Source organism: Halichoerus grypus, chromosome 6 (genome assembly GCF_964656455.1).
Source record: "Halichoerus grypus chromosome 6, mHalGry1.hap1.1, whole genome shotgun sequence".
NCBI lineage: Eukaryota > Metazoa > Chordata > Mammalia > Carnivora > Phocidae > Halichoerus > Halichoerus grypus.
Window position 1 is genome coordinate 121,881,231 of NC_135717.1, and position 16,912 is coordinate 121,898,142.

The following is a 16,912-nucleotide window of genomic DNA, read 5'->3' on the forward strand; positions in this document are numbered from 1 at the left end:
GTTGTTGTTGCTGTCCCTTCCTTTTGGAATGGCCTTTCTGTTTGTTCCCTCCACCCACATTCATTAAACAGCTCCAGTGAGCTAGGCCCTGGGGCTAAGGCATGATTGTGGCTGTTCAATAGCTCGCCTTTAAAACCATCTTCCAAAACCCTATCTATCCCTGAAGTTCAGCTGAAGTGTTACCTCTTCTATAAAGCTTTTCCTGATTCCTCTACCTCCCAGCCCTCAAGAAGACTTTTTTTTCTGAGCCTCTATAATATTTTGTATTTCATATATGGTTGTTTATATAATTTTGCATTGTTTTGGAATCAGGTGATTGTCTTGGCTTCATTGGAATATAAACTCTGTAAAGGTAGAGACAGTGGCATTCAGTTTGTTCTCCAAAACACCTGATAACAGCTGCTTTTTTTTTTTTTTTTTAAAGATTTTATTTATTTGTCAGAGAGAGAGCACAAGCAGGGGGAGCGGCAGACAGAGGGAGAAGCAGGCTCCTCTAACGGGACTCGATCCCAGGATCCCGGGATCATGACCTGGGCCGAAGGCAACCGCTTAACCAACTGAGCCACCCAGGCGTCCCTTGATAACAGCTTCTTAAGCCTACCTAGTAGATACTGAAAAATATGTATTCTAATAAATGTAATTAAGCTAATGTTAGGCATTAAATTAAGGTTAAAGGAAAGAAGGCAGCATCGTATATTCTATACAAATCATGAAATATGGAGTTAGATCTGAATTTAATTGTGGCTTTTGTGAATTATTAGCTGTGTGGCTAGTTGCAAGTTTCTTAGGCTCTCTGACCTTGAGTTCTTCATCTTAAAATACAGATATACTTTATTGGTTATTTTGAGAATTGGTAATATTTGATAACATTATAATCATGCATCAGCATGTGTAAATGGACTTACTATTTCTTTTCTTCTCTTTTTTTTAAAGTAAGCTCTAGGGGCGCCTGGGTGGCTCAGTCCTTAAGCGTCTGCCTTCCGCTCAGGTCATGATCCCAGGGTCCTGGGATCGAGCCCCGCGTCTGGCTCCCTGCTCCGCGGGAAGCCTGCTTCTCCCTCTCCCGCTCCCCTTGCTTGTGTTCCCTCTCTCGCTGTGTCTCTGTCAAATAAATAAATAAAATCTTAAGATTTTAGAACACCAGCAGGGGGAGCGGGAGAGGGAGGAGCGGGAGAGGGAGAAGCAGGCTTCCCGCCGAGCAGGTAGCCCGACGCGGGGCTCGATCCCAGAATCCTGGGATCATGACCTGAGCCGAAGGCAGACGCTTAACGACTGAGCCACCCAGGCGCCCCATAAATAAAATCTTTAAAAAAAAAAAAAAAAAGTAAGCTCTATGCCTAACATGGGGCTTGAACTCATGACCCCAAGATTAAGAGTTGCATGTTCTACTGACTTGAGCCAGCCAGCCAGACATCTTGACTGTTATTTCTTTTATCAAAAAAAGCCTTTTTTTCTTTTAAGATTATATTTGTTTGAGAGAGAGAGGGAGGGAGAGAGAGCACGAGCAGGGTAGGGGGCAGAGGGAGAAGCAGGCTCCCTGCTGAGCAGGGAGCCCAACAGGGGACTGGATCCCAGGACCCCGGGATCATGACCCGAGCCGAAGGCAGAGGCTTAACCGACTAATCCACCCAGGTGCCCCCAAAAAGCCTTTTCTCTTGATGCCACTTCTTCCTCCAGCTGCTGTCGCATTTCTTTTCTTCCCTTTACAGTAAAATATCTTGAAAGAGTTGTTTATTCATGAGTTGTATATACTTGCTCTCATTTATTTGCTTGCATTATTTTTCTTTTATTTATTTATTTATTTACTTTATTTATTTGACAGAGAGAGCGAGCACACAAGCACAGGGGCAGTGGCAGGCAGAGGGAGAGGGAGAAGCAGGCTCAGCAGGGAGCCAGATGCAGGCAGGATCCCAGGAGCTTGGGCAAACGCTTAACCGGCTGAGCCACCCAGGCGCCCCTTCATCCTACCTATTTTTTAAGTGTACAGTATGTAATAGTAATTTATTACATTTTTGTGCAGCCAATCTTTAGAATTCTTTTCATCTTGCAGAACTGAAAGTCTATACCTATTAAACAATTTCCCAATTTCTCCTCCTTCCAGTCCCTGGCAACCACTGTTCTACTTTGTGTCTCTATGAATTCTCTAAGTATTTCATATAAGCGGAATCACACAGTATTTATCTTTTTGTGATTGGCTTATTTCACTTAGCATAATGTCTTCAAGGTTCATCCATGTTGAAACATATGTTAGAATTTCCTTGCTTTTTAAGAGTGAATAATATTACATCATATATGTACCACATGTTGTGGTTCATCCATTTATCCATTCAACCCAAGTGAGAGACACTTGGGTTGCTTCCATCTTTTGGCTATTACAGATAATGTTCATGAACATGGGTGTACAAAGATCTCTTCAAGATTTTGCTTTCTGGGGCGCCTGGGTGGCTCAGTCGTTAAGCGTCTGCCTTCAGCTCAGGTCATGATCCCAGGGTCCTGGGATCAAGCCCTGCATCGGGTTCCCTCCTCCGAGGGAGGCCTGCTTCTCCTTCTCCCTCTCCCACTCCTCCTGCTTGTGTTCCCTCTCTCGCTGTGTCTCTCTCTGTCAAATAAATAAATAAAATCTTAAAAAAAAAAGAAAGAAGACTCTGCTTTCAATTTTCTTGGGTATATTACCAGAAATGGAATTGCTGGATCATATGGTAATTCTATTTTTAATTTTGTGAGGAATCACCATGTTGTTTTCCATAGCAGTTGTACCGTTGTACATTCCCACCAGCAGTACACAAGGGTTCTGATTTCTCTACGTCTTTGCTAACACTTACTTTCTGTTTTTTTGATAGTAGCTATCCTAATGGGTGTAAGATGGTATCTCATTGTGTTGTTGTTGTTGTTGTTTTGTGAGCCCTATGCCCATTGTGGGACTTGAGCTCACGACCTGGGTATCAAGAGCCTGGATATCAAGGGTCGCATGCTGTACTGACTAAGCCAACCAGGTGCGTCTTTTGGTTTTGATTTGCATTTCTTTAATGATTAGTGGTATTGAACATCTTGTCATGTGCTTCTTGGTTGTTTGTATATCTTCTTTGAAGAAATGCCTGAGTCTTTTGCCCATTTTTTAAATGGGATTGTTTATTTTTTTGTTGATGAGTTGTAGTTTGGATATTAACTCCTTATTAGATATATGATTTGCAAGTATTTTCTCTTATTCTGTAGGCTGCCTTTTGACTCTGTTGTGTCCTTTGAACACAGAAGTTTTTAATTTTGATATCGCCCAACTGATCTATTTTTTTTTTTTACTTCTGTTTGTTTTTTTGTGTCTTTGGCAAGAAATTGCCTAATCCAGTCTCATGAAGCTTTTCTCCTTGTTTTCTTCTTCTTCTTTTTTTTTTTTTAAGATTTTATTTCTTTATTTGAGAGAGAGAGAGAGCATGAGCAGGCGGAGGGACAGGGAGAAGCAGAATCCCCACTGAGCAGGGAGCCCGACCGGGGTCTGGATCCCAGGACCCTGAGATCATGACCTGAGCCGAAGGCGGCAGATGCTTAACCAGCTGAGCCATCCAGATGCCCCTCCTGTGTTTTCTTCTAAGAGTTTTAGAATTTTAACTCTTATGTTTAGGTGTTTGATCTATTTTGAGTTAACTTTATATATAGTATTAAGTAATGGTCCACCTTCATTCTTTTGCAGGTGGGTATTCAATTTTCCCAGTGTCATTTATTGAAAAGACTGTCCATTCCTCATTGAATGGTCTTGGCACCCTTGTTGAAATCATTTGACCATATATTCAAGGGTTTCCTTCCTTCCTTCCTTCCTTCCTTCCTTCCTTCCTTCCTTCCTTCCTTCCTACCTTCCTTCCTACTTTCCTTCCGCTTTTATTTATTTGTCAGAGAGAGAGAGAACTCACAAGTGGGGGAGTGGCAGAGGGAGAAGCAGGCTCCCTGCTGAGCAAGGAGCCTGATGTGAGACTCAATCCCAGGACCCCGGGATCATGACTTGAGCCAAAGGCAGACGCTTAACTGACCGAGCCGCCCAGGCGTCCCTTAGTTTTTCAGTTTTAGATGTATATTGCCTTTCTGCTGTAGAAGATAAGGATTTGCTTTTTTATTTTTATTTTTTTGTTAGAAACCTGCCTTTTCCTCTCCCTTGCAAGGGTTTTAGGATCTTTATCCCAGTGTTAAAAAATTTCACAATGATGAACCTTGTGTGGGTCTTACTTATTTAGAGTTGTATACTAATTTCAACCTGAAAATACATATCCTTTGGTTGTAGGGTTTTTGTTGTACTTTATTCCCTTCATTTTTCTCTGTGTGTTCTTTTTGAAGTCCTGTTTTTGTTTTTTGTTTTTATAAGGAATGACATTAAAAAAAAATTTTTTTTAAGTAATCTCAACATATAACATGGGGCTTGCACTCATGACCCCAAGATCAAGAGTCCCATGCTCCACCAACTGAGCCAGCCAGGTGCCCCTGAAGCCCTGTTTTTGTATAGGACTTCCCACATCAGTATTTTTCTTTAATATTTTCCTTTTTTTTTTTTTTTTAGTTTTATTTTTTGGGATATTTCCTCTATCTTCTGTTTATCTTCTAGCCCTTCTATGGATTTTTTTGATATCTGCTATCATATTGTTAATTTCTAAGAACTTTTTTTGTCTCTGTATGTTCCCTTTTTTGTTGAATTTTGTTTTTGGTTCATAGATAAAATATTTTTGTTTAAATCTCTTGAGACTGTTCATTAAGTTTTCTTCTTTTGTCTCTTTTTCTTTTGAGTTTCTTTTTTGTTTTAGTCTTTGACTTCAGAGGCTTTCTTTAAATGTCTTAGGATTTTTGGCTGTTTAAGTGAAAGGCATTAAAAGACCAGATGGAAATGCCGTTGGCATGGGAAAACCTTACCAAATTGTGGACTTCACTATAGGTGATAAAAGCTGTTGCATAGGGAGGGGCCTGATATCAGCATTTATAGAGCTTTTCTGTTGTGGTGGTCAGTTTCCCCAGAGAGAAATACTCCAATCTCCTAAGAGGGGTGGGGTTGGAGAAATAGCTGAGAATATTGCTTAATCCTCATGTTTTCACTTTAGTATGTATGTATGTATGTATGTATTTATTTATTTATTTTTAAAGATTTTATTTATTTATTTGAGAGAGAGAGAGAATGAGAGACAGAGAGCATGAGAGGGAGGAGGGTCAGAGGGAGAAGCAGACTCCCTGCCAAGCAGGGAGCCCGATGCGGGACTCGATCCCGGGACTCCAGGATCATGACCTGAGCCGAAGGCAGTCGCTTAACCAACTGAGCCACCCAGGCGCCCTCACTTTAGTATTTATTCACTCAACTCTGCTTGGTGGCTATGAAACCAGAGTCCCAACCTCCCCAAAGAATAAACTGGCTTTCTTCCGGAGGGGAGGTAGAAGTGGGGTAGTGGTAGCCTGATGTGTGGCTAATGCCTCTGTCTTTTTAGGTACTTGGTGCCTCTAATTTTTGAGTGTATCTGGAATTTTACAGAATTACCTTTCTCTTAGTTTGCTTCCTATTAGGTTTTAGCTTTCTTTGCTCCTCTAAGTTATATATCCTCTATCTGGTGTCCAGGTTGTAAAATTTGGGATCTATTATCTGTTTTCTATGTCCTCTGAAATTTATGTCTTTTAAAATTTATTTATTTATTTAAAGTTTTTATTTATTTTTTTTAGTAATCTCTACACCTAATGTGGGCCTTGAACTCAGGACTCTGAGGTCGAGTCACATGCTCTTCTGACAGCCAGGCACCCCGTGTCTTTTTTAAATCTTTATTTATTTATTTAAAGATTTTATTTATTTATTTGACAGAGAGAGGCATAGTGAGAGAGGGAACACAAGCAGGGGGAGTGGGAAAGGGAGAAGCAGGCTTCCCATGGAGCAGGGAGCCCGATGCGGGGCTCGATCCCAGGACCCTGGGATCATGACCTGAGCCGAAGGCAGATGCCTAACGACTGAGCCACCCAGGCGCCCCCTTTTTTTAAATCTTTATAATAATTTAGTGGGATTTGGGAGCCTATGGAGATAATCACATGTATTCAATTCAGAATCTCCTATTCATGTTTCGTCCCCCTCCAGTCTAGCTTTTGCCCCTATTGTCCTACTAAAATAGGTCATCATAGTCATCAGGTACTCCCCCCCCGCAGTTTTATTGAGATATAATTGACATATAACATTCTGTAAGTTTAACATATAAAATGTGATGATTTGATACACATCTATATTGCAAAAGGTTTGCCACACTAAGGTTAGTTAATATATCCTTCACCTCACATAATTACCTTTTTGTTATTATTACCGTGAGCTCATGAAAGCACTGCTGTCCTAGCAGCTTTTTTTTTTTTTTTTTTTAAAGATTTTTTATTTATTTATTTGAGAGAGAGAGAATGAGAGACAGAGAGCACGAGAGGGAAGAGGGTCAGAGGGAGAAGCAGACCCCCCGCTGAGCAGGGAGCCCGATGTGGGACTCGATCCTGGGACTCCAGGATCACGACCTGAGCTGAAGGCAGTCGCTTAACCAACTGAGCCACCCAGGCGCCCTGTCCTAGCAGCTTTGAAGTATACAATACAGTAGTGTTAAACTATAATCACCATGCTGTACATTAGATCCCTGGAACTTACTCATCTCATAACTGGAAGTTTGTACCCTTTGACCAGTATCTCCCTATTTGCCCCACCTCTCAACCCTTGGCAACCACCATTCTCCTCTCTACTCCCATGAGTTTGATGTTTTTTAGATTCCACACATAACGAGATTATATACAGTATTTGTCTTTCTCTGCCTGACTTATTTCACTTAGCATAATGCCGTACAAGTCCATCCGTGTTGTCACAAATAGCAGAATTACCTTTTTATGGCTGAATAATATTCCTTTGTGTATATATACAACATTTTCTTTCTTTATCCTTCAGTGGACGCTTAGATTGGTTCCATGTGTTGGATATTGTGAATACTGTTTCAGTGAACATGGGACTCCAGGTATCTCTTTGAGAAAGTGATTTTATCTCCTTTGGATATATACCCAGAAGTGGGATTGCTGGATCTAATGGATTTCTTTTTCTTTCTTTCTTTCTTTTTTTAGGATTTTATTAATTTTTTGAGAGAGAGGGAGCATGCTCGCATGTGAGTGGGGGAGGGGCAGAGGGAGAAGGAGAGGGAAAGAATCTCAAGCGGACTCTGCACTGAGCGTGGAGCCTGATGGGGGCCTTGATCTCACAACCCTGAGTTCATGAACTGAACTGAAACCAGGAGTCAGATGCTCAATGGACTGAGCCATCCGGATACCCCATGCCCCATGGATTTCTATTTTTAATTTTCTTCCTTTTTTTTTAAAATTTTTATTTTTTAAAAGATTTTATTTATTTGTCAGAGAGAGAGAGAGAGAGCACAAGCAGGGGGAGCAACAGGCAGAGGGAGAAGCAGGGAGCCTGATGCAGGACTCAGTCCCAGGACTCTGGGATCATGACTTGAGCTGAAGGCAGACGCTTAATTGACTGAGCCACCCAGGTGTCCCTATTTTTAATTTTCTGAGGAATTTCTATACTGTTTTCCATAATGGCTGTACCAGTTTACATTCCTACCAGTGGTGCACCAGAGTTCCCTTTTCTTCACATCCTTGCTAACATTTGTTATCTCTTGTTTTTATGATAGTCATTCCAACAGGTGTGAGGTGAAATCTCGTAGTGGTTTTGATTTATGTTTCCCTAAGGATTAGTGACATTGAGCACTTTTTCATGCAGCTGTTGGCCATTTGTATGTATTCCTTGGAAAAATGTCTTCAAGTTTTATGCCCATTTTTTAATTAGATTTTTTTTGCTATCGATTTCTATGAGTTCCTTATATATTTTGTATGTCAACTCCTCATCAGCTATGTAGTTTGCAAATATTTCTTTCATTCAGTAGGTTGCCTTTTCATTTTGTTGATGGTTTCCTTCTCTGTGTAAAAGCTTTTTATTTTAGTGTAGTCCTAAAAGTTTATTTTTGCTTTTGTTTTCTTTGCCTCAGCAGAAGACTAATGTTAAAAAAAAAAAAAGTGCTGCTAAGGCCGATGTCAAAGAAATTACTGCCTATGTTTTCTTCTAGGAGTTTTACGGTTTCATGTCTCGCATTTAGATATTTAATCCATTTTGAATTTATTTATTTATTTATTTTAAAAGAGTTTATTTATTTGACAGAGAGAGACACAGCAAGAGAGGGAACACATGCAGGGGGAGTGGGAGAGGGAGAAGCAGGTTTCCCAAAGAGCAGGGAGCCCGATGTGGGGCTTGATCCCAGGACCCTGGGATCATGACCTGAGCCGAAGGCAGCCGCTTAATGACTGAACCACCCAGGCATCCCCATTTTGAATTTATTTTTGTTTTGTTTTTGTTTTTTTGTTTTGTTTTAAAGATTTTATTTATTTATTTGTCAGAGAGAGCACACAAGCAGGGGGAGCAGCGGGCAGAGGGAGAAGCAGGCTTCCCGTGGAGCAAGGAGCCTGATGCGGGACTTGATCCCAGGACCCTGGGATCATGACCTGAGCCGAAAGCAGATGCTTAACCAACTGAGCCACCCAGGCATCCCTTGAATTTATTTTTGTGTATGGGTCTAAGAAAGTGGTCCAGTTTCATTTTTTTGCATGTAGCTGTTCAGTTTTCCCAGCACCAGTTATTGAAGAGACTGTCTTTCCCCTGTTCTATATTCTTGCCTTTTTTGTCATAGATTAATTGACCATATAAGCGTGGGTTTATTTCTGGGCTCTTTGTTCTTTTCCATTGATCTGTGTGTCTATTTTGTGCTGGTACCAAACTGTTTTGATTACTATAGGTATGTATGTATGTATGTATGTATGTATTTATGATGACTACAGCTTTTTAAATAGTTTGAAATCAGGAGGTGCGATGGGGCCTTTAGCTTTGTTCTTTCTCAAGATAGTTGTGGCTCTTTGGGATCTTTTGTGGTTCCATATGAATATTAGAATTGTTTTTTCTGTTTCTGTGAAAAGTGCCATTGGAATTTTGATAAGGATTTCATTGCATCTATAGATGGCTTTCGAGATAGATCTCAACAATCTTAATTCTTCTGATTCATAAACAGGGATATCTTTCCATTTGTGTCTCCTTCAGTTTCTTTCAACAACGTAGTTTTCAATGTACAGATCTTTCACCTTCTTCTTTAGCTGACTTTTACGTATTTTATTGTTTCTGATGTTTTAACAAAAACATGGAATTGTTTTCTTTCTTTCTTTTTTTAGATAGTATATAGAAATGCAACTGATTTATTAATGTTGGTTTTGTATCCTGAAACTACTCAATTCACTTATTAGGTCTCACTTTCTTGGTGGAGATTTATGATTTTTATATACAAGATATATCATCAGCGAACAGTTATATGCCCTCCTTTCTGATTTGGATGCCTGTATTTCCTTTTTTTGGTGGGGGGATTGCTGTTTATTTATGACAAATATTCCACATTCGTGATCCTCTCCAGTCAGAAGTTCTTTTCTTTTTTTTTTTTTTTTTTAAGTTTTATTTATGTAAGTAATCTCTACATCCCACATGAGGCTGAAACTCAAGACCCTGAGATCAAGAGTCATGTGCTCCTCTGACTGAGCCAGCCAGGTGCCCCAGTCAGAAGTTCTTTGAAACCATGCTCTTGGCCTTGGCTGGTCAGAGGATGAAGTCATCTGACTCACCCATCCTGCGAATGACCCCACAGATAGTGTAGGTTTTAAACTGGCCGTTGAACCCCCCTGTCACCTTGTCAGCCTTGGCCCTGTTCTTCTGGATGGACGCGTGGTCCTTGGCACTGATGATGTGGTTCCTGGAGGAGTACTTTTGCAGCATGAACAGGTCCATGAATTTGCTGGCATCGTTCTGCATGTCAAGGGCACGCTTGCTGCCACCCTGGATACCTTTCCTTTTCTAGCCTACTTGCCATGGCTAGGACTTCTAATACTATGTTGAACAGGAGTGGTCAGAATGGGCACCCTTGTCTTGTTCCTGATTTTTGAGGAAAAGCTTTCAGCCTTTCTCTGTTGAGTATATTAGCTGTGGACTTTTCATATATGGCCTTTATTATGTTGAGTTATGTTCCTTCTATATCCAATTTATTGAGCATATTTATCATGAAAGGATTGAATCTTGTCAGTTGCTTTTTCTGTATCGAGATGATCATGCGATTTTTGTCTTTCATTCTATTAATGTGGTATATCACATTTATTGATTTCTGTATCTTGAAACGTCCTTGCATCCCAAGAGTATATCTGACTTGATCATGGTATATGGTCTTTTTAATGTGCTGTTGAATTTATTTTGCTAGTATTTTGTTGAGAATTTTTGTGTCTTTATTCATCAGAGATTTTGGTCTGTTGTTTTCTTATAGTGTCCTCATCCAGCTTTGATATCAGTATAATGCTGGCCTTACAAAATGAGTTTAGGAATGTTTCCTCCTCTTCAATTTTTGGAAGAGTTGAGAAGAACTGGTGTTAATTCTTCTTTAAATGTTTAGTAGAATTCTCCCATGAAGCTGTGGTCCTGGGCTTTTCTTTGTTGGGAGGTGTTTGATTACTAATTCAATCTCCTCGGTTGTTACTGGTCTGTTCAGATTCTCTGTGTATTTTGTTTGTTTGTCTGTTTTGATGATTAAGACTTGGTAGGTTATATGTTCCTAGGAATTTATCTATTCTAGGTTATCGAATTTGGTGGTGTATAATTGTTCATGGCAATCTCTTATGATCCTTTGTATTTCTGTGGTATCAGTTGTAATGTCTCTTCTTTTATGTATAATTTTGAGTTCTCTTTTTCTTGGTAAGTCTAGCTAATGTGTTGTCAATTCTGTTTATCTTTTCAAAAAACCAGGACTTAGTTTCATTGAGCTTTTCTATTTGTCTATTCTCTATTTTATTTATTTCTGTTCTGATCTTTGTTCTCTCATTTTTTCTGTTAACTTTGGGCTTAACATATTCTTTCTCTAACTCCTTGAGGTTTTTCAAGATTTTTTTTCTTAATGTAGGCATTTATTGCTATAAACTTCCCTCTTTGCATTATTTTTGCTGCATATCATGAATTTTGGTATGTTGCATTACCATTTTTGTTTAGACTTTACAAATTTCATCTTTGACTCATTAGGTTGTTCAGGAGTATGTTGTTTAATTTCCACATATTTGTTAATTTTCTAATTTTCTTCCTGTTACTGATTTCTAGTTTCATACCATTTTGGCCAGAAAAGATACTTGGTATATGATTTCAGTATTTTTGAATTCGTCAAGACTTGTTTTGTGATTTAATACATGCTCTATGCTAGAGAATGTTCCATGTGTACTTGAAAAGAGTGTGTGTTCTACTCTTGGATGGAATGTCCTATATGTGTCTGTTAGGGCCATTTGGTCTAAAGTATAGTTTGAGTCCTGCATTTTTTTTTTTTTTAAGATTTTATTTATTTGACAGAGAGAGACACAGCGAGAGAGGGAACACAAGCAGGAGGAGTGGGAGAGGGAGATGCAGGCTTCCCGTGGAGCGGGGAGCCCGACGTGGGGCTTGAATCCCAGGACCCTGGGATCATGACCTGAGCCGAAGGCAGATGCTTAATGACTGAGCCGCCTAAGGCACCCGAGTCCTGCATTTCTGTATTGATTTTCTGCTGGGTGATATTCATTGTTGAAAGTGGGGTATTGAAGTCCCCTATTATTATTGTACTGTTGTCTATTTTTTCCTTTGATCTGTTAGTATTTGCTTAATGTACTTAGGTGCTTTGATGTTGGGTACATATATATTTACAATTTTTATATCCTCTGGATGAATTGACTGCTTTATCATTATATAATGATCTTTGTCTCTTGTTACAGTTTTTTACTTAAAGTCTATCTTTTCTGATGTAAGTGTAGTTATCTTGCTCTCTTTTGGTTTCCATTTGCATGGAATATCTTTTTCCAACCCTTCACTTTCTTCTTATGAGTCTTTTGTAGGCAACATATAAGTTGCGTCTTGTTTTTTATCCATTCAGCCACTCTGTGCATTTTGATTGGAAAATTGGATCCTTTACATTTAAAGTAATTATTGCTAGGTAAGGACTTATTATTGGCATCTTGTTAATTGTTTCTGGCTGTCTTTTTTTTTTTTTTCCCTTAAGTAACTCTACCTGCCAATGTGGGGCTGGAACTCACAACCCCAGAATCAAGATTCGCATGCTCTACCAATGGAGCCAGCCAGGCGTCCCTATTTCTGGCTGTCTTATAGTGCTTTTCTTCCTTCCTTTCTTGTCTTTTTTTGTGAATTAATGATTTTCTGTAGTGGTATACTTCAGTTCCCTTCTCTTTATCTTATGTGTATTTACTATAAGTTTTTGTTTTGTGGTTACCTTCAGATTTTAAACATCTTAGAGGTAAGAGTCTTTTTTTAAGCTGATAACACTTGACTTTGATTGCATACAAAACCTACCCTTTTACCCTCCCCCCGACATTTTATGTTTTTATATCACAGTTTACATCTTTTTATGTTGTGTATCCATTGACAAATTATTGTAACGATAGCTATTTTTAGTACTTTTTTTTTTTTTTTAGTAGGCTCCACACCCTATGTGGGGCTTGAACTCAGGACCCTGAGATCAAGAGTCGCCATGCTCTTATCAACTGAGCCAGCCAGGTGCCCCAGTACTTTTGTTCTTTAACCTTTATGCTAGAGTTAAGTGATAAACACCACTATACTACACTATTAGAATGTTCTGAATCTGATTATATGTTTAGCTTTACCACTGTGTTGTGCATTTTCATGTTTTCTTTTTTTTTTTTTTTAAGATTTTATTTATTTATTTGACAGAGAGAGACACAGCGAGAGAGGGAACACAAGCAGGGGGAGTGGGAGAGGGAGAAGCAGGCTTCCCGTGGAGCAGGGAGCCCGATGCGGGGCTCGATCCCAGGACCCTGGGATTATGACCTGAGCCGAAGGCAGACGTTTAACGACTGAGCCACCCAGGCGCCCCCATATGTTTTCATATTGCCAGTTAGCATCCTTTCATTTTAGCTCAGTGAATTCCTTTTAGCATTTCTTACAAGTTAGGCTGAGTGGTGATGAATTTTCTTAGTTTTTCTTCGTTAGGGAAAGTGTTTCTCACCTTCATTTCTGGGTAAATTATTCTTGGTTGGCATTTTTCTTCTTTCTTTCATCATTTTGAATATAAGATCCCATTGTCTCCTGGTGGGCAAGGTTTCTGCTAAAACATCCACTAATAGCCTTATGGAGGTTTTCTTGTATGAGAGATTTTTTTTCTTGTTGATTTTTTAAATTAATTAATTAATTAATTAATTTTAAAATTTTATTTATTTAAGGGGGTCTGGGTAGCTCAGTTTGGCGTCTGCTTTCCGCTAGGGTCATGATCCCAGAATCCTGGGATCGAGTCCCGCATTGGGCTCCTTACTCAGTGGGGAGCCTGCTTCTCCCTCTGCCTCTGCCTGCTGCTCCCCCTGCTTGTGCTGTCTCTGAAATAAGTGGATAAAATATATATATATATATTTTTTTTAAAGATTTTATTTATTTATTTGACAGAGAGACAGCAAGAGAGGGAACACAAGCAGGGAGAGTGGGAGAGGGAGAAGCAGGCTTCCCGCTGAGCAGGGAGCCTGATGTGGGGCTCGATCCCAGGACCCTGGGATCATGACCTGAGCCGAAGGCAGACGCTTAACTACTGAGCCACCCAGGTGCCCCTGACTAGGCAATTTCAAATGATCACTCTTCAGGCTCACTGATTCTTTTGTTTGATCTAGTCAATAAAGTACTTTCAAGTTGCCAAATCCAACTAGGTTTGTTTTTGTTTTGTTTTTGGTTTTGTTTGTTTGACTATTCTCCATTTCTTGAAATACTCTCTTTCCTTGCCTCCGGTTACACAACCACTTTGGGTCTTGCCCTTTTGGTCTCTTTGTCAGTTACTTTATTCAATTTCTGATTATTTAGAGTTCTTTAGGTTCTTTAGACCTTCTTACCTTACCTTCTCTTTAAATACACTTTCTTCCTAGATTTTAGTTATTACTATGCTAACAGATTTACAGATTATAATTGCTAGGCCAGACCTCTCCTCTGTGTATCCAACTGCCTAATTGATATTTTTTCTGGAAATCTCACAGATGATTCAAGTTTTTCTTTTTGTTTGGTTGTTTGTTTTGTTTTTTGTTTTTTTTTAAGTAAGCTCTAGGCCCAATGTGGGGCTTGAACCCATGACTCTGAGATCAAGAGTCAAATGTTTTACCGACTGAGCCAGCCAGGTGCCCCTCAAATTTAACATATTCAAACTGTAATGCTTACTTTGTAGTCCTCAAATTGCCCTCCCCTAATCTCTACAGTGTTATAAATGATACTGCCATCCATCCAGTTACTCCAGCTGTCCTTGCCTACATCCAATCTATAAACTAGTCCTGTTGATTCTACCTATAAACTAAATCTCAAATCTTTCCACCCTTTTTTTTTTTTTTTTTTTAAATCTTTACTGCCATCTCTCCAGTTATAGACTGCATTTTCTTGTTTGGGTACTATAGTGACTGCCTAATTGATCTTCCCATTTCAACTCCTGCCTCACTCTCATTTGTTCTTCCCATAGTAGCCACAGTAATATTTTCAAAACATTGATCGGATCTTATAACTTCTTTCTTGCATAAAATTATTCACCAACGGTCTAATGTGTTCAGAATGAAAACCAAGTACTTCAACACAGGCTGGAAGGCTCTGTGTCCCTCTCCCTCCTTCATTACACTCTAGCTTCACTGGCCTTCTGTTCCTTTTAGATTCATTTGAAAGTCCCACCTTATGGGGCGCCTGGGTGGCTCAGTTGGTTAAGCGCGTCTGCCTTCGGCTCAGGTCATGATCCCAGGGTCCTGGGATCAAGCCCCGCATTGGGCTCTCTGCTCAGCAGGGAGCCTGCTTTCCCTCTCCCTCTGCCTGCTGCTCCCCCTGCTTGTGTTCTCTCTCTCTCTGTCAAATAAATAAATAAAATATTAAAAAAAAAAGTCCCACCTTATATCTTTTGCCCACATTCCCTCTTTCTGAAATGATCTTCTCTTTCATTCTCTGAATGGCTAGTTTCTTCTCATCCTTGAAGTTGCTCTTAAATATCACCTTTTTGACCAGACTAACTAAAGTAGGTCACAGCTTTCTGTTCTTTTTCTTTCTAGCCCATTTATCACGGTGGGTAATTATGCAATTACTTTATGATTATTTGATTAATGTCTTTATCTCCGCTAAATGCTAAATGTCATTAGGACCAAGACTATCTCTGGTATAGCTCAGCGTTTTGTCCTTGGTACCTGTCCTTGCCAGGTACTCTAAAGCAGGCATTCAGTATTTGTTAAATAAATAGATGTGAACTCTTTTTATATCTCAGGCGCTATTATAAGAGCCTTACATGTATTTATTTTCATCTCCATAACAATTCTATTGCATAGGTGCTGTTACTGTCCCCATGTTACCAGTAAGGTTAGGCAACTAATCGAGAGTCACACAGCTAGTACATGGCCACACTAGAATCAAACCTAAGTCTTTGTAGCCTGTGTTTATTTTTTTATTTTTTTGAGCCTGTGTTGTAACCACTTTCTGCTAGTTAAAGGGATCTATAATCAAGGAAAAAACGTTTAGTAAACATTGATTCATTGCCTGCTTAATTCCTAAATGAATAGTGAATAATTGAGTGCCTATATAAAAACTGAATCTGATTTTTCCTCATTTGTAAAATAAAGGAAAGAAAATGATTTTTTGTTGTTGTTGTTAACCCAAGTTGAATTATTATTAAATCATTATTTCATAATTACAGGATTTGCAAACTGGGAGAACCAGGCATGCTAACAGTTTACCCCTCCCCCCCCATTTCAACTACCAAAAATAATACTTGCCTTGCCCTTAAAGAATGTTGGGGTTTGGGGCGCCTGGGTGGCTCAGTTGTTGGGCATCTGCCTTCGGCTCAGGTCATGATCTCAGGGTCTTGAGATCAAGCCCCATGTTGGGCTGCTCCATGAGCACGGAACCTGCTTGGGATTCTCTCTCTCCCCCTCTCCCTTTGCCCCTCTCCCCACTCATGCTCTCTCTCTCTAAACAAACAAAAAACCATTGTGGAGTAGCAAAGCTAAATGTGTATAGGCATACCTCATCCTATTGTGCTTCACTTTATTGTTCTGTGCAGGTATTGTGTTTTTTACAAATTGAAGATTTGTGGCAGCCCTGTGTTAAGCAACTTGGCACCATTTTTCCAATAGCATTTGCTCACTTCGTGTCATTCTGGTAATCTTTGCAATATTTCAGATTTTTAAAATTGTTATTGTTTATGGTAATCTGTGATCAGTGATCTTTGATGTTACTATTTTAATTGTTTTGGGGTGCCATGAACCATATAAGGTGGTGAACTTAATTGACAAATATTGTGTGTGATCTGATTGCTTCGTTGGCTCTTCCCCCATCTCTCTCCCTCTCCTTAGGCTTTCAAATAAATAAATAAAACTTCTTTAAATGAAGAGTCAAAAAATGACAACAAAGGGGAGGGGGTTAGGGGAATGGGGTATTTTTTTAAAAGATTTTATTTATTTATTTGTCAGAGAGAGAGAGAGAGCGTGCAAGCACAAGCACGGGGAGCAGCAGGCCGAGGGAGAAGCAGAAGCAGGCCTCCTGCTGAGCAGGGAGCCTGATGTGGGAGTGGAGCCCCATGTGGGACTCGATCCCAGGACCCCGAGATCATGACCTGAGCCGAAGGCAGACACTTAACCGACTGAGCCACCCAGGTCATCCCTTAAAGACGTTTTAGAAATTGATTTTTCTTTTTTTAATAATTGGGGTTAATTATTGACCTTGCTTATAGTTTGTGAAAGCCATTGCTTTTTCAAAGAAATAGCAATGGAAAGGCTATGAGTGTGTGAGCCAGATGATCCTGCATTAAGAGTAAGATTCTACTCTTGATTA

At 39.7% G+C, this 16,912-nt stretch overlaps 1 protein-coding gene and 1 pseudogene across 4 annotated transcripts in view; one reads left to right on the forward strand and one right to left on the reverse strand.

Annotated features, from left to right (window-relative positions):
• RBMS2 (RNA binding motif single stranded interacting protein 2) overlaps window positions 1–16,912 on the forward strand; it is a 67,366-nt gene that overhangs the window by 8,563 nt on the left and 41,891 nt on the right. The gene's annotated exons all lie outside the window — the stretch shown is intronic.
• Window positions 9,527–9,865, reverse strand: LOC118551380 (small ribosomal subunit protein eS21 pseudogene; annotated as a pseudogene).